This window comes from Marmota monax, unplaced genomic scaffold (assembly GCF_021218885.2).
Source record: "Marmota monax isolate L192 unplaced genomic scaffold, Marmota_monax_Labrador192_F-V1.1 WCK01_AAM20220418_F8-fsc00008, whole genome shotgun sequence".
Classification (NCBI taxonomy): Eukaryota; Metazoa; Chordata; class Mammalia; order Rodentia; family Sciuridae; genus Marmota; species Marmota monax.
Genome location: NW_026694432.1, coordinates 43,582 through 61,799, shown reverse-complemented (window position 1 = coordinate 61,799; position 18,218 = coordinate 43,582). Strand labels below are relative to the sequence as shown.

The 18,218-nt window shown below is 33.1% G+C and overlaps 1 protein-coding gene across 2 annotated transcripts in view; it reads right to left on the bottom strand.

Annotated features, from left to right (window-relative positions):
* Positions 1-18,218, bottom strand: part of Faf1 (Fas associated factor 1) — a 287,958-nt gene that overhangs the window by 258,769 nt on the left and 10,971 nt on the right. The gene's annotated exons all lie outside the window — the stretch shown is intronic.

Sequence of the window (18,218 nt, the reverse complement as noted above, 5' to 3'; positions counted from 1 at the left end):
TTGCTAGCCTAAGTTTCTTCTTAATATTGCTTATGGGGGCTGGAGATAACCCAGTGAGACAGAATTTGCCCAGTATGCTCAAAACACTAGATGAGACTTCCAGCCAAGAGAGAAAAAAGAGAAAGAATAGAAAGAATAGAAAGAAAAGGAAGGAAAGAAGGAAGGAAGGGAGGGAGGGAGGGAGGGAAGGGAGGGAGGGAGGGAGGGAGGGAGGGAAGGAAGGAAGGAAGGAAGGAAGGAAGGAAGGAAGGAAGGAAGGAAGGAAGGAAGGAAGGAAGGAAGGAAGGAAGGAAGGTTGTCCATGTGTTAATATTTGTGGATACCTCTTTCATTCACAATGTTAATAACTTGTGTTTTCTTTTTTGTTCTTGTTCATACTAGTGAGAGTTATTGACTTTTATTAATCTCCAAGTTTTAAGTTTTGCTCGTTTTCCTAATATTTAACCATTTTCTACATTATTGACTTCTGCTCTTATACCTATTTTCCTCTGAGTATACTTTGGGTTTGATTTCCTCTTCTTTTTAAAATTTCTTAATAGATAAAGTTATGGTTAACATAAAATAAACTGAATATATTTAAAATCAAGAATTTGATAAATGTTGACAAGTGTATCCAACAGTGAACCACCACACTTAAGGTTATGAATTTATCCATCACTCCCAAAGGTATCCTTATGCTTCTTGATAATTCCTCCATACTACCCTTCACCTTCGCCCCAAGGAAACACAAATTTTATTTCTAGACTATAGATTAGTTTGAATTTTCTAGAATTTTATATAAATGTAATTGCTGAATGTCCTATCTGGCTTTTTTCAAAATAAATTGTCAGAGATTGTTCTACATTGTTGCATGTAACAACAATCCTATGTTTTCATTACTAAGTAGCATTCTATTGTATGGATAGAAATCAAATTATCTACTCACTGGCTTATGAACATATGGGGTTGTTTCTGGTTTGGGGCTATTACAAATCATGTTGCTATAAACAATAATGTACATGTCTCTGATGAACATATGCTTTCATTATTCTTGGCTAAGTACCTAGGAGAGAAATGGCCAGTGTATTTTTAACTAAGAATCTGCCTAATTTTTTTCTAAAGTGGTTTTCTCTTGTAAGCCTTTTAGTTCACTAATCTTTTCTTCTTCAATTTCTGATCAGCTATTAAGTACATCTGGTATATTTGTCGTCTGAAGGAAGCATCACAGTCTTCATCTCTGGATGTTCAATTGGGTAATTTGTACATTTCTAAGGACTTATTTTAAATCTTTTCCTCTCTTTTTGAACACAAGTAATAAAATTATAATTGTTCTAGTAACATTACTTAATAATCCTAACATCTGTGCCAGCTCTGGGTTGGTTTTGATTGATTTATCTCAGTATGAGCCAGATTTTCCTGCATTTTTATATGTCTGGTGATATTTTTTACCGGATGCTTAACACTGAATGTTATCTCTTTGGGGTGCTGGATTTTTCTATTCAGATAGATACATAGATAGATTCTTGAACTAGCTTCCGTGATGCAATTAAGTCACTTGGACATAGTTCAATCACTTTGCATTTTGTTTTTAAGATTTGTTAGTCAGCCCCACCAGAGCAGTACATCTAAGGCTAATTAGTCACCAGTACTGAATGAAGCAAGACCCTTCTGAGTAGTCTATCCAAAGCCCCATGAATTGTGAGGTTTTCTAGTCCAGCTGGTGGGAACAGACACTATGACCAGGCTTGTTCCCATAAGCCTTCTGGGTGGTGTTTTAACTACTTTTAGGAGAGACAGTAAGTCTGATTACTGTTATTCTATCTTGGCTAGAAGCTGAAGTAAGAACTTTTCTTATTTGTTGGTGGAAATTTCAATCATTGCTTTTATAGCTTTCTTCTCTTATAATTAATCATTTGAACTTAAAAGTTCTTAAGTTTCCCTCTTAATATCACTTTGCTGACATCAAACAATCATAATTCACATCAAAATATTTTCTAAATTTCCCTTGTGAGTTCTTCTTTCACCTATGTTTATTTAGAAATATGTTTGTTATTCCCAAATATTCTGGGAACTTCCCTTTGTGGAATATCTCCCCCAACCCACCTCCAGATTCTTTTAAAGAGTACATTACTACTGAGTTTCAGCAATTTGATTATAATGTGACTTGATATGGTTTCCTTTAAATCTGGTTTCTTTCTAAATAAATTGTCAGAGATTTTTCTACATTGTTGCATGTAATAACAATCTATACTTTCATTACCAAGTAGTTTCTATTGTATGGATATGAACCCAATTATCTTCTTAGTTCTGATTTATTACCAAATAACTTTCTGAGATCTGTGAATTCAGTTTTCTTCAATTTTAGCTAGCAATGGACTATTTTCTTTTTCTTTAAAATTTCCCCTTTTCCACTATACCAATAATTTTGGAGGTTCTAATCACTCATTATACCAATTTGTTTCCCCGTACAGGCCACTCAGGCTCCAGCCTTCCCTCCCTACCCACTTATTCCAGTATTTTTGTTGTGTGTGTGTGCAGCAGTTCACATTGCTTTGTTGCTATCTCTCCTAATTCATTGATATTTTCTTTAATCTCTGTAATCTATCTGAATAACTTTTTAATTTTACAATTTCTATATTCAGTCACATATTTTTCATTAGGTTATTTTCAAATATTTTACATTACTTTCCTCATTAAATTCTTGATTTCCTTTACATTGCTAAGCATGTTTATAAGACCTGTTTTCAAACCCTCATCTACTTCGTCACAGCTATTAAAGGATATGTTTTTATTTTCTACTTGTTCTTGGGGTTGTAATTCATATTTGTTATTTCTACTGGTGTCCACTACTTTTTGATTGACTGCCAGACATTGTGAAAACCACATTAATGAGTGTCTAGATTTAGTAGTTTGCCTTTTAAAGAGTGTGGAAGTTTATTCTGGCAAGCATTTAAACTTCTTGTATATCAGACTGATTATTCTGAAACTCCTTTATAAGCTTTTATCAGGTGTATCCAAAGCAGTAATTCTCAAAAACATAGCTAAAAGATTCCTGAGGTTCCTTGGAACTGATAATACAAAAGTACTGCTGTGTAAAACTGCAGATGTCTTATCACAAATAAAAACAGAGGTGCTAAAATGAATGAGTTGTCACTCCATTATATTTTTCACCACCAAAAACAAAAACATTCATACATGTTTCATGAAGTAACAAAAATATTACTCTTATCAAATTTTGATGTTTTTAACATAATGTGTAATGAAATTGGAATTACCTAAAAGCACTTCTGCTACATACTCAAGTGTAATTACTGCCTTAAGTCAAAGGACTTGGGTTTTCGCAGAATATCATTTTTATTTGAACAAGTAACTAACAAACTATAGCATTCAAACTATGTATTTTCTCAAAATTGAACAAAGGTGAGCCAATTTAAAAAAAAAAAAAAAAAAACTGCATGAGCAAGGCCCCGAGTTCAATTCCCAGTACCATGGGGAAATTTTGAAGAAAACAATTGCAATTTGTTTTCAATAAATTTAAACCTTCAAATTAAAATCCAAATGTTGAGGGGCTGAGGCTGTGGCTCAGCAGTAGAACACTCACCTGGCACGTGCGAGGCACTGGGTTCGATCCTCAGCACCACATTAAAAAATAAAAATAAATGAAAAAAAATATATATATATATATATTATTTTTAAAAAATCCAAATGTTGATTTGTACCTGCCACTAGGAGACTGATAACTTCCTTATACATTTGTTTTGTGAGATTATTAACAAATGTATTTATCATGTATGTATCAACATATGATTGATATGCATAATGAAGTGAATCCATATTTTCCAAGTGGTTAATTGATATATATTCCAGTAATCTCGATTTTACAGATGTCCTAGCTCTTTTCCTCAAATCAGTTAAGACTCTTCAGCTTGCTTAAGGTCCTTTTTCCTTTTTTAAATTCATATTAATCCTACACTGAAATATAAGATATTTCAATGGATTTTAATATAACAGAATGTTAAAATTTCACAGTAGTTTCAGAGTTTATATTGCAACTAAACTTAAACCATCCATCACTAAGTTTTGGTACAGTATTTAAAAAGAATGTCACAATTACCTGGCTATTCAAATACTCCTCTTTTCTCGAAATACACATCTATTTAAAGTAGTATTTTCTTATGTTCTTCAATAGAAGTAATATACTGCAACAGAATGAGGGGAGTTGCTGACATAAGAAGCTACCTGCTTTCTATACAGATAAAAATCTGAAGTTTGCCAAACTTTTTGGTTTTGGAAAGTTATTTTTCATTTCAAATTTAATTTTGACAAGCAATGGGTTCATTATTGCTATACATTAATTAATCAATAAATATTCTTTAAATTTCTCAGTTTTAATTCTAATACGGAAAACATTATTTCTGGGGTCACTACTAATTGTCCCATATATTTCCCTCTGGACTATTAAATAAATTTAACAGTCTCTTAGCCTCATCTATGAGTTCAAGGGAGTCAAAGATTTGCAGGAAGCACGATCAAGATTTCTGAAATTTTTCTCTTGTCTCTATAGATTGTTCCCTATATATTCCAGTGATCAATTTTATAGATGTCCTGGCTCTTTTCCTCAAACCAGTTAAGATTCTTCAGCTCTACTTAAAGTCCTTTTTCTTGAACCATAATAGAAACCTCCTCCAGAAAGAAATCAGAAGCAACTATAGGGCTCACCTGGCTTGTTTTCTGTGTCTCAGGGATCACAGACAGATGCTGCTGGTTTTCCAGTGCTTAACAAGAGTTGTTCATATATTTTGTCCATTTTTCCAGGCACTCTTACACACGAATGAATGCTAATATAAACCAAGCTATTACCAGAAACTAATTATCCTGAAGAATAATATGTATATTCAAATGTTGCTCTGAACACAATTTTCTTTGTAGAAATTCTTGTCATTTTCTGTAGTGCACACCAATTACTGCCAAGAAATAGCTCAATGATCTGCCAAGATTGAAGAATTTCAGAAAACTAACCAGTCACAAATAGAATTCATAAAAACTTATTTCCCCAACTATTAGGCATGGTAATTCTATTTTACATGAAAATGCCTACCTTCACGTTGGAAAATAGGGTAGGTTATATTCACACAGTTGTATGTTAACATGAACCAAGCTATTACCATAAATCATTTCATTTAACAATTTATATTATAGATTAATAAAGATAATTCAAATGTTGCTGAGTAAAATTGTCTTTCCTTTTTGTTTCTTTTAAATTAAGCAATTTTTATTTGTACATATTAATTATACAGAATAATGGTTTCATTGTGGCATATTTGTACATGCATATAACATAATCTGATGAATTTCACTCCCCAGCACAATCCCTTGCCCTCCCTTCTTCCCTAGACCTGATCCCCTTCCTCTACTATAATGGTGTCCCTTCTAATTTCACAAAATTCCTTTTTATTTTTATTTTTTTCTCTCTGACAGTCTTTCTGAGTCTGGTTTAATTTACTTAGCATAATACCCTCTAGTTTCATCCATTTTCCTGGAGAAGATATTATTCCATTCTTCTTTATAGCTGAATAAAACTCCATTGTTTTCATTATCACATTTTCTTTAGTCACTCATCTATTGATGAACACCTAGGCTGGCTCCATAATTTGGCTACTGTGAATTGTGCAGCTTTATGGGAATGTATGTATCTCTAAAATAGGCTGTCTTTAATTCTTTTGGATAGATACCAAGGAGAGGTATAGCTAGATCATAAGCTTTGCTTTTTGTTTTTAACAACAACCTTTTACTAGAACATTCTAATTTTGAATGAACAGAAAGTTTAATTTCAAAAATTAAAGTAAAATAGGGGGAAAAAAAACCCTACCTAAGCCCAAGTCAACAATTGCTCAATGAATTTTGGCATACCCAGGAAAAAAAAAATAATCAGCAAAAGGTCATTCCATCTAGTCTGCTTAACATTCCAATAAACTAAGAATAGATTTTCCAAACTCTCTATTTGCCACTTAAATGCCTGAAAAACAGATCAAATATTTTTTAATTTTTCTTCAGAGTTCCAAATCTTAACAAACAATCTAAAAAATGTAGATTCTATAGAAATATCTTGTCTCAAGTTCATTTTGAAAATAGGATTTAAATTTATAATATTAAACACTTGTAATTTTCAGAAGGCAACTAAACATGGCTGGGGGAGGGGGGATCTGTCCCTATAAAACACATGACTACTAATATATTCCTATTATTTCGGAAAGGAAAACTACAGTGAAAGTGGATACTGTGGTTGTACTAACCATTTCCAAGCAGAATGTAGCAAACTATTATAGTGTTATGATCACTACGATGGAAAGCACTGTCCCCTTTCTCTTCATGACTATTAGTAAGCCAAATTATAAGCCCTCTCTGGGCTTTATACACACACACACACACACACACACACACACACACACACACTTATTTATATATACATTATTTATACATATTTTTAAAGCTACAAATAACATTTCAGATTAATACTGCTACCATTTTTAATAAAAAATGTCAACACAAGATGGCGCCAAAAACTCAAGAGTAAAATAAAACCTAACCCATTTCAAAGCTGACATAAATGCCACCCAAAAGAAATAATATGTGCAAAATATATTTCAAGTACACTCAAAAACAAATTTTTTCTTGTTTCAGTAATATTTTTGTAATGTCACAAGAAAGGAATTATTCATATCCTTGTCAAAATTTATTATTTTGCCCCCCACCATGGTTTGGATTTGCCTTTCCCTAATGATTCACAATAGTGAACATTTTTTTCATGTGCCTAATAACTATTTCTGTATTTTCTTCAGAGAAATGTCTGTTCAAGTCCTTTTTCTATTTTTAAATCGGATTGGGGTTTTTTTGTTCAGTTATAGGAGTTACTAGAGGGTAGGGGATGATGGGGGGTGAGGGTAACAGATCAGGAATGAGGAAAAGGGAGATGTTGATCAAAAGGTTCAGTTTCAGGACTGGGGCTTTGGCTCAGTGGTAGAACGCTCACCTAGCATATGTGAGGCACTGGGTTCAATCTTCAGCACCACATAAAAATAGATAGATAGATAGATAAAAAAAATTTAAAGGTACAGTTTCAGTTAGGCAATTCTAGTGCAAAGTATGGTGAATACAGTTAACAATAATGTACTGTATACTTCAAAACTGCAAGACTAGATTTTTAAATATTCTCACCACAAAGAAATGATAAATATATAAGGTAACAAGATGCTAATTAGCTTGATTTACTCATTCTACAAAATAGTTGTGTATTGACACATCACATAATACCCTATAAATAATTAATAAATGTCAATTTAAACAAAGCTAAACTAAAATGTTTGTAATACATAAATAAAAATAACTATGCACATTACGACCACAATTTGACATGCAAGTGCTTGTTCAGGTTTTTAAATGATTCTACAAATTATTTGGGCAGTATAAAATTTTCGGCATGGAGGCAACAGCTATCAGTTTGCAGATGGACAAAACAATGCTGACACACATCATTTGTTGTCTACCCTTGCCCAAAAGTACAGATTATAATTAGTCCTCTTGTCATTTTTGTTCACAGTATCTCTGAAAGGCAAATAAGACTGTTGTTCTTTTCTTCTTTTTGCAGGTACTATGTGTCTGGGACACTGAGGTGTTAAAGCATTTGCCAAAGATTACAAAACTAACCTGAATTACAGAGTCAAGACTAGATTAAATGTACAGATTCTGGAAAACAATAGTTTAATTAACATGAACTTCTTCAAACTGAAAACACACTTCCTAAATGTTTTAAATCTTTCCATATTTGATTCTTTGAAACTAAAATGGTCTAATAAAAGAAAGTAGATTAAACATGAACAAAAACGGGACAAATAATTCAACTAATAATAGATTTTTTTCTGAATTTCAGAAACAAACTAAGGCTATACAGAAGAAGTCCAACAAAAGCAGATTTGTTCACAGCACTAATTCAACAATCTTTATTAAACAAATACTTGTATGTTAAGTTAAATCCAACATTAGATCTTGGAGAAATAATAACAACATCTACCCCCAAGGAAATCACACTATTTTATACTAGAAAGTATTTTACACAGGGACTAATGCTTTAAAAGTAATTCTAAATTCCATGGGTTAAGATTTTTTTCAAGGTTAGAATTTATTCAAGATTAGAAAATGAATGGGAATAGGAAAGATAGAATGAATCAGACATAACTTTCCTATGTGCATATATGAATACATGACCAGTGTAACTCCACATCATGTACAACCACAAGAATAGGAAGTTAAGCTCTACGCATGCATATTATGTCAAAATACACTCTACTGCCATGTATATTTAAAAGGGATTCTTTTAAAAATTAGAAAATGAAACTCAGAATGTTTTTCATACTGAAATGAAAATGCAGTAATAGAGGACACTTAAAAACAGTAATGGGCCAATGTCATCACCACTAGGTGTCACTCTGATATAAAATTTCTTGGTTAGTTTTCCTATCTTGTTGCATCTTCCTGGCAATAACATGAAAAGGCTGCATTATTTTATTGAGCATTTCTTGGCATTTTTAAATTTGAACGCACATAACTACAGAAATATTAGAACTTATCTAATTCTTGAATAACTATTAGATGATCTATATCTAACAGAACTATTATACTGCAGGTCACATAAAATTTAATAAGTGTATTTTTTTTAAATATCCTATGTTGGATGAATAAATATACCTACACATATATGCATAACCTCTTTTATAGAACCATTCCTTTCCTCAACAGGTATGAATATGCTAAACACTGTATTTGGAAAAATAATTTAAAAGGCAAGATTTAAAGAATAACAAATTTAAAGAACAATAAAGGGAAAATCAAATACAAAGCAGGAAATAGGGAGCAATGTAAGGAGAGCTGTATTTTAGAAAGATCACTTAAGTGCAACTATAAAAAATATAGACTAGAGAAAGAAAAACATCTTAACCCATGGAAATTAGATAGAATTATTTTAACAACTCATGCCCCAAAATGAATTCTTACACTGCAACAAATGGAATGATTCAAGTGATATAACTCACAGAATTTAACAGAAAAAAAAGCAGTGGAAAAAAGAAAAATATCTAAAAAGGCCCAAATATTATCCATAAATATGCATTCCCTTGCTTATACCAACACTGAACAAAAAGAAGGTACGTGACATAAGTTTGGTGTTTATAAGAGAATAACTATAACACAGAACAAAGAAAATTGAAACTATTAACAATATCTGATTTATACTTCATTTTGAGATGTTTTGTTTATTGTATGTTGGTAACTATTTTACTTGTTTTCAAATAGGATGACAACTTGACTACTCTTACTCTATCACACTTAAGCACATTTTTACAGTGGATTATAAAGTCAACAGTTTATAAAACGTGATTCCTAGAAATTCTTTCATATGAATCTATGATAAAGCTTTAAAATATTTCTATATTCTCTATATAAAGACAAAATTAAAAGTACAATATACACATATATCATCCAGAGAAGCATGTGTTTCCGAGCACTATCTTTTATACTTTGGAAGTGGAATGTCCTCCAAAAACTCGAATATTAAAGGCTTAGTTCCCAACTGGTGGTGCTACTGTGAGGTGGTAGAAAGTTTAAGAGGTGGGGCCTCATTGGAAGAAGTAGGTCACTGGAAGCATGCCCTTAAAGGATTATATTGGGATCCTGGTCCCTTCCCTGTCTGTTTGCGTCCTCACCATAATGTTCTGCCTCACCACATGCCCAAAGTGATAGGGCCAACCAAATATGAACTGAAACTGGGTCAAAATAAATCTCTTCTCCTTATAACTTGATTGTCTCAGATATTTTGTCACAGCAGTAGAAAGCTCACTACACACTACGCTTGAAATGAGCAAGGATTTCACTCAAGAAAATAGTTCAAGTATTCAAAATATCCATGAACTTCTAATCTACTACATCAAATAGCCCATCAACAAAAAGAACCAAGTGAGACACTGTTTATTCACATGAATTTGGCTACATGAAACATAATAGCAGTTCACATTTATTTAATATTTATTCACATGAATTTGGCCACATGCAACATAACAGCAGTTCACATGTATTTAATATTGAAATGAATTCTAGTTTTCTCAGAAATTATTTCAGATTTTGTCTCTTTTAAGATTTAAAAGAAAAATTTTAAAATGGCACTAATAATGAGAATATCCATCAATAAATTAAGAAAGTAAAGACAATGTCTGACTTTTTTAAAATATATATGTATTTTTTTAGTTGTAGGTGAACACAAAACCCTTGTTTTTATTTTTATTTTTTTATATGGTGCTGAGGATCAAACCCAGCGTCCCAGGCATGTGGATGAGCGCTCTACCACTCAGCCACAACCCCAGCCCACGTCTGACATTTTTTAAGTGGTCCACAAAAGAGACAAAGGATGCCTTAACAATATTACTAAAAATCCATATAAGCTATAAGAATGATCAATTCTGACTAATACTAAAAAGAGAAATAAAGCCATTTTTTAATATTAGAAGATGAGATTTGGTCATTAAAAATACAAGTTTATTTAAAAATCATTTAAAACTTGTTGAATTTTTTGAAACTATACTGAATCCAAAAAAGCCAAACTCAATTCATAATTGCATTTCCTCATTACATACTTTCCAACTCATCAATATAAAACAAAATTTTTTTTCCCCAAAGTGAAAAAAGTGACACACAGTGTCACATACCTGTGGTCCCCACAGCTTAGAAGGGTGAGGCAGAAGGTTCACAAGTTCAAAGCCTGTCTCAGCAATTTAGTGAGGCCCTAAGCAATTTAATAACACTCTAACTTAAAAAGAGTGGGGATGTGGTTCAGTAGTTAAGCATCCCTGGGTTCAATGCCTAGTAAGAGGGAGAAAAAAAAAGTAAGCAGGGCATGATGGTATACATCTGTAATCCCAGAGGCTCAGGGGGCTGAGGCAGGAAGATCTAGATTTCAAATCTAGCCTCATCAAAAGCAAGGCGATAAGCAACTTAGTGAGACCTTATCTAAATAAAATACAAAATACAGCCGGGGATGTGGCTCAGTGGTCAAGTACCCCTGAGTTCAATCCCTGGTACTTCCCCCAAAAAAGTAAGATTTTAAACTGGAAAAAGGAAAAAAGAAAAATAAATGTATAACATAGTTATTTCACCTAAAAAAGTTTGATGAGTTTGGCCAATAAATATTAAATAAGAATGTAGTCATCTGCCAAAGGTAGGAAAAAGAGATTGCCAGTTTGTTAAAAAGGTCTCAATTCAAAATGAGCTTTGGAATTTGGATTCCTTGTGGGGGCAGGGATTGAAATTCAAAATGGATCAGGAATATTGCTTTAAAATGTTGTCGCGGTATACCTCTTATATGTCTTACTTGAGTAAGACATATAAACTGAGGCTAATCATGTTTCAGAGGTATGTTTACGCTCTCTAAGGATTCTTTGAAATTTCTTTATTATTTTACATTCAGATATACTGACTATTTTTCTGAAGTATACTAAAAAGTTAATTTCTTTTTTCTGAAATATAATAAATAAGTTAATTTCTCTTTCAGAATCACTGGTTGAAAATGTGTCAGCAGATGTGTGTTTCAATGCTAGGTAGAATATTGCACATCATAGAATGCACTTGACTTCCTATTATTTTGCTTTACCTTCATTTCATCTTTCTTTTTTTTCCTGACTGTTCTTTCGTATTGTATCTAACTATAATATTTTCAATATTTATAAATAGCTTTAATTTCTTCTGAAGACAAAGGTTAGATAACTCAAAGAATCTTCATAGTATGTAAAATAGCTAATACAGTAGCTTGTAAATAGTATGTACTCCACAAGTATTATATTTTAATATGCTAAGATAGAAAGATCAAGTTTCAATTTTCGGTTTGATAGAACCCAAACTGAAAAATGTTTAAGTATATCCCTTTACATGTGACTGGGTAGGGGGAAGAATTTTAAAGAATTAACAAAGATGATCATGAGGGCAATATACAACTAACATTTTAAAGTAAAATACTTCTAATAAGTGCATCATTAAAACACAACAATAGAATGACTGTCTAGTTTATTTAACATCTGCAAAAAAGCAAGGCACAGATAAAATTATATGAATAAAGAAGTTTAAAAAAATAAGCCCTTGAGGAAAATTAATAGAATTAGATTATTCAGCCTGAGAAAAGAAAGCATATGGTAATGTCTTTGTTTATAAGAAGAAAAGCTAATACAAAAACTTATCTATTTTCACTACAGATCAAACAAGAGCATGGACTGACATCAGCATAAAGGAACTGGTTTTTTTGTTTGTTTTTTTTTTTTTGCGGGGGGGTGGGGGGGGAGTGGTAAAACATGTCCTTGATACAGGTTATAAGGAAAACTGCAGAAACTTGCTCTTTGAAACTCTGAAAATAATAGCTAATTTTCATAATTTCTGATCATGTACGTAAGGTTTCTGAAATCTGTAGACTAAGACTGTAGGTTTTTACATCAGAAAGTAGTACTTTAAGTGTATTCCATTACTGCTATGGATCTCTATTTCTGTAAAAAGTTACCTTAAACAAGCAAAAAAAGATGTAAATTTCTTACTAAATAACTGGGGAGCCAGATGTTTTTGAAGTGTACAGCTGCAGCACAAGTAATTGTGGCTAAAGCAGAAGCAGCAGCATAGACTACCCTTTAGCAAGTTTTTACTCTAAATAAGTATTTTTATATTTAAAAACTAAGCATTTTATCTACAATATTTTTTTAAGATGGGGTCCCACTATGTAGACTAGCCCCAAACTTCTGGTCTAACACAATCCACTGTCCTCAGCCTCCCCATTTAGCTAAGACTATAGGCTCATACCACCATGCGCAGCTTAAAAACATCTAACCCTAAAAATATGGCTAGAAGATAGGATAGCTATATTACTATAATTAAGAAATCTTAAGCTTTGAGAAGACTAAATGATGACATGGATTGAATGTTTCTTTCTATGTTGAAACCCTACACCTCAATGTGATGGTATCTGGAGGTGGGAATCTTTGGAATGATTAACTCATAAAGGTAGAGACTTATGTTGGGATTGGCCTTGTAAGAAGAAACAGAGCTCATTTCTCTCACTGTCCTGAGCTTTGTAAGGATTCACTGATGAGATATCTATCTTCAAATCAAGATGTAGAACCCTAGCAGATCTCAGATATGTAGGCACCTTGATTTTCTACTTCCCAGATGCTAGGGTCATAAGAAATATTGTTCTTTATTGAAGCCATTCCGAATATGTATATTTGTTATATCAGCTCCAAATGACTAAGACAATACAATATATACTAAGATCACACATCAATTAAATGGTAGAATCAGCATTAAAATATAGGTATGTCTGACTGAAAAATCCACTCTCTCCTCCCCACCCCCCAGTGCTAGGGATTGAACCTAGGGCTTCACAGATGCTTGGCAACTGCTCTACCACCAAGCTAGCCCCAGCCCTAAAATCCATACTTCTAACCATCTGTATTACTGCCTTTTAAATTGTGTGATTTATCTAAAAGTTCTCATCCAATACATAAACCCTGTTCTGTTTCACAGCTAATTTTTTATTAAAATTGTTTATCCTTTCCTTTTAATAATCAGGAGTTTCTTTCAATCCACAGAACGTTCAGAAACATGACATTAGTGAATGTAGGACTTTCTTCTGCCAAAAATAATGAGAGGTTTTATTTGTTATCTAGGTGGAAGGTTGTATAACTCATGCCCATTTTCAGTGGTCCTAGTCATACAAAGTATGAAAAGAAACTGAAGCCTCACACATGCCAGCCCTGAATGGCAAACTGAACATATGTTATTAATAAAGTAATTTCATACAAATATAGTCATGTGCCACACAACGCCATTTCAGTGAACAGAGTGCATATACAATGTTGATTCCTAGGATGATATCACCTAGTGACACTGTAGCTATCTTAGTTTATGTATGTATACTCTACATGTTCATACAATGCTGAAATGCCTAACAAACATGTATTCCATCATTAAGCAACTCAAAACTATAATCAATTCCCTAAAACGTAACTGTATTCAGTCAACAGGTATGTATTTATTAAACAGCCATGCGCTTAATAATGAAACCACAGCAATAAAGAGAAATGGCCTTAGTATTCAAAAAGCATATCTAGGGGGCAGAGTTGTGGCTCAGTAGTTGAGTACTTGCCTAGCATGCATGAGGCACTGGATTGGATCCCTGGCACCACATAAAAATAGAAACAAATAAAATAAAGGTATTGTGTCCATATATTTTTAAAAAAGAAGAAGAACATATCTAGTCAGAAAAAAATATATTATAAAACATTAAGTACTATGAAAGAGGAAATAAATAACACAATAGAATATACAGGAAAGAGGTAACCTCAACTAGATAATGGAACAGGAAGCCCCAGATTCTCTGACCCTTTATGGAGATATCAATTCAATAAAAATTAAAAATCAGGAAAAAAAAAACCTTTGTAAGAAATCAATTAAGAGATGATTATACTCTGGGTAAAAAAGAAACCAGACACAAAGAAGCCACCAGGAAAGTCTATAGCATAATCTTTCCCTGGGACTCATTGAGAAAACTCCCAGTTCTCAAGTTCTCCCTGGAAAAGTAAGAGAAGACTGAAACCTATCTACCGTAGTCAGGCTTTTTCAAAGGCTGCCTAAAGGACTGGTTTCTGTCATGCCTGAATCTAAGCACTGACAGGAAAGGGTACCAGGTTGAGAGCCATTAACAACAAAGATGATGGATTAGATTAACACATGCTCACTTAACAATCCCTACACACCATTCCTGGGAATGAAAAGAATTGAGGCCTGTGTCCAACATTCCAGATTTTCAGGATGCTACTCAAGGCACTGATTTCTATCTCATCTGTTTTGGTGGGCTGACAGAACCCAACACACTCTACATACCTGCAAGCTACTGAGAACAAAGGACAGCCAGACAGCTTGGTGCTGTTTCAGAGAGCTTGCAGTACAGCCAACAGGGGCTAATACAACTAATACAACTAAACACTCTTTTGGAGAGAGTGCAGTGTACATCCAACAGTCCACCTTTGAGGGACACCACCCAAGGTTCTAGTTTGTCGGCTACTCAACTCAGAGCACTGATGAGACCCACAGTACTCTAAAAGGCTGCAAACCACTAAGAAGAAAAGGACTGCACCTTACAGCTCTTCCAAAGAACTTGTAATTCTATAGAAAGACACCAGAGTAAGAGATTGCATACTCCTAAAAAAAGAAATCAGCAAATCCCTCTACAAACTTACATATGTAAATCCAAAGGTGCATTCACAGAAAAGGTATCAAAGTTCTTTCCCTGTATGAATCTAAGTCCATAAAGACTGAAAAGAGGCAGCTATTGGGGAAGAGAGTGAGGTTGATCCCAACAGTTAAAAGACACACAAAGAAACAGGGAAACAAGGAAAAAACAATGATGTAAATTAAATCTCCAGAAACCAATGCCAACAAATGGAAGGATATAAATTACCTGAAAAATAATAGGTACTAAATGAGCTCATGGAAACAATGTATGAGGAAAATGAGAATATCAACAATGAGAAATTGTTAAAAACAATTATCCAGCGGGGTATGGTGGCACACACCTGTAATCCCATCAGCTCAGGAGGCTGAGGTAGGAGGATCACAAGTTCAAAGCCAGCCTCAGCAAAAGCGAGGTGCTAAGCAATTCAGTGAGACCCTGGTTTTTAAATAAAATACAAATAGGGCTAGAGGTGTGGCTCTATGGTCATGTGCCCCCTGAGTTTAATCCCTAGTTCAATCCCCCAGCAAAAAAAAAAAAAAAATATTATGCAGGTGAAGAACACAATAACAGAATTGAAAAATTCACTGGAGGATTCAACAGCAGACTTGATAAAGCAAAAGAAAAAAAATTCACAAATTTGAAAACAGATCACCTGAAATTACAAAATTATCCAGAGAAGGAAAAAAAGAAAAAGACTGAAGCAAGCCTAAGAGACCTGGTCCACATCACCAAGTGAACCACTTTGCTCATTATGGGACTCACAAAAAAGAGAAAAGTCAAAGGGCTTGAAAGTTTATTTTCAGAAATAACAGACCAAAACCTCCCAATCTGAGGAATGAACTGGATATCCGGATCCAAGAAACCAAAAGGACTTCACCAGGACAAAGACAAAAAAGACAAAGAAGTCCAAGCAAAGACACATTTTAATTATTATATTGTCAGAAGTCAGAAACCTTGTATATCAGAAGGGAGTGGGAATGTATATCCCACTGAGAGACACAGCTGAGTAAGGGGGGGGGGGCAGTAACAAAAGTCATTAAGACAGAAAAAAACAAAATGGCAATAGTAAGGAAATTAAAATATTTGCAAACCGAGAAAACTCTTATCAGGCAAATGAACTTTCAAAAATGAAACAGAGGGGCTAGGGTTCTGACTCAGTGATAGAGCACTTGCCTGGCACATGTGAGGTACTGGGTTTGATCCTCAGCACCACATAAAAAATAAATAAATAGGGGCTGGAGCTGGGGCTCAGCAGTAGAGCGCTTGCCTAGCATTTGCGGGGCCCTGGGTTCGATTCTCAGCACTACATAAAAATAACTAAATAAATAAATAAAGGTATTATGCCCAACTACAACTAAAAAATAAATATTTAAAATAAATAAATAAGTAGATAAATAAATAAGATAAAGGGACTATGTCTGTCTGCAGCTAAAAAAAATCTTAAAAGAAAAAGTAGTAAAAGCTTTCCCTGATAACCAAAAGCTGAAGGAGTTTAGCACCTTCATTATAAATGGTAAGGTGAATTCTTCAAGTTAAAACAAAAGGATACTAGACAGCAACAAGAAAGCATATGAAGATATAAAGTTCATTGGTAAAACTAAATGTATAGACAAATGCAGAATACTATATTACGGTGTTTAAGTCATTGTTAACCTGCTATGTAAGTTAAAAGTGCAAAAAAAACCAGCAAAATAATGGATACCCAATATAAAATGATGTATCATTTATGACAATAACATAAAATATCCAGAGTGGGGAGAAATAAAACAGAAGAGAATGTATATGATTAAAATTTGTATATTATTAAAGATTTTTTTAATGACATAAAGAGTAGTTTAGTGGATTTTAAAAAAAGATTCAAGTGTATGCTATTACAAAAGACTGAATTTAGATTTATGGATACACAAAGGATAGAAAAATATCCCATTCCAATAATAATGAAAAGTAGGAGTGGCCACATTTACATAAACAAAACCAACTAAGTCAAAACTTATCACAAAAGACAACAAAGGATATTTTATGATAATTAAAGGGTCAATTAAAATTACAAATATATAGCATCAGAGTACCCAAATATATGAAGCAAACATAAAACTGATGGCAGAAACAGAAATCAACATAATTAGAGTAAAGGATTTCAATATTTTACCTTCAATAATGAGAACATCCAGCTAGAAGATCATAAGAAAACAAATGAACAAATGCTATAGACCCATTCAGTTAACAGAAAAAAAAGTCAATTATGAGAGTTCAGTGAGTAAGAGAGAAAAAGTGGTAAAGGTAAAACTGGAAATATAGGCAGGGGCCTAATTAAGCAGGAACTTACAAGTCATGTTAAAATTTTATCCTAAAAAACAATGAAAAGTTTTTGAACAGTTTTAAGGAGAGAATAATATAGTCTGATTATTGTTTAGTGTTTCAACAGTTTTGTTTCTCAATGCCAATTAGTGAAATTGTATTACAAAATGATTTCCCACAAAATGAACAAAGGCAAAATTTCAAAATTTATCTAGATTTAAGGCAAAACTACATTAAAATAGAAATTAATACAATTTCTCAGTCTATAACAAAATTGGATCAAATAAGCTGAACCAAATATGACTTCAATATGGTTAAGCTAGAGTAATTTAGTTACTTAAAGTAAGTTAAAGTCTATCCAAAAATGGCAAGCACATATTTTGAGTTTCCTTTAATAGGATTTTTCAACTGGCAGAGAGAGAAAATTAAAAAAAGAAAAAGATGAAAACATACCTCACATCTGATTTTCATGCTTTGAATATATCAGGTAGTGTCAATGTGAGAGTATTAAGTAGAACCTTTAAGAAGTAATTAGGCAATGAGGGTTCTGCCCTTTAGAGATGCTTATTAAAGGGCTTGACAAAGAAAACTCATTCCTTTTGCCCTTCTGCTTTATGCCATGTGAGAA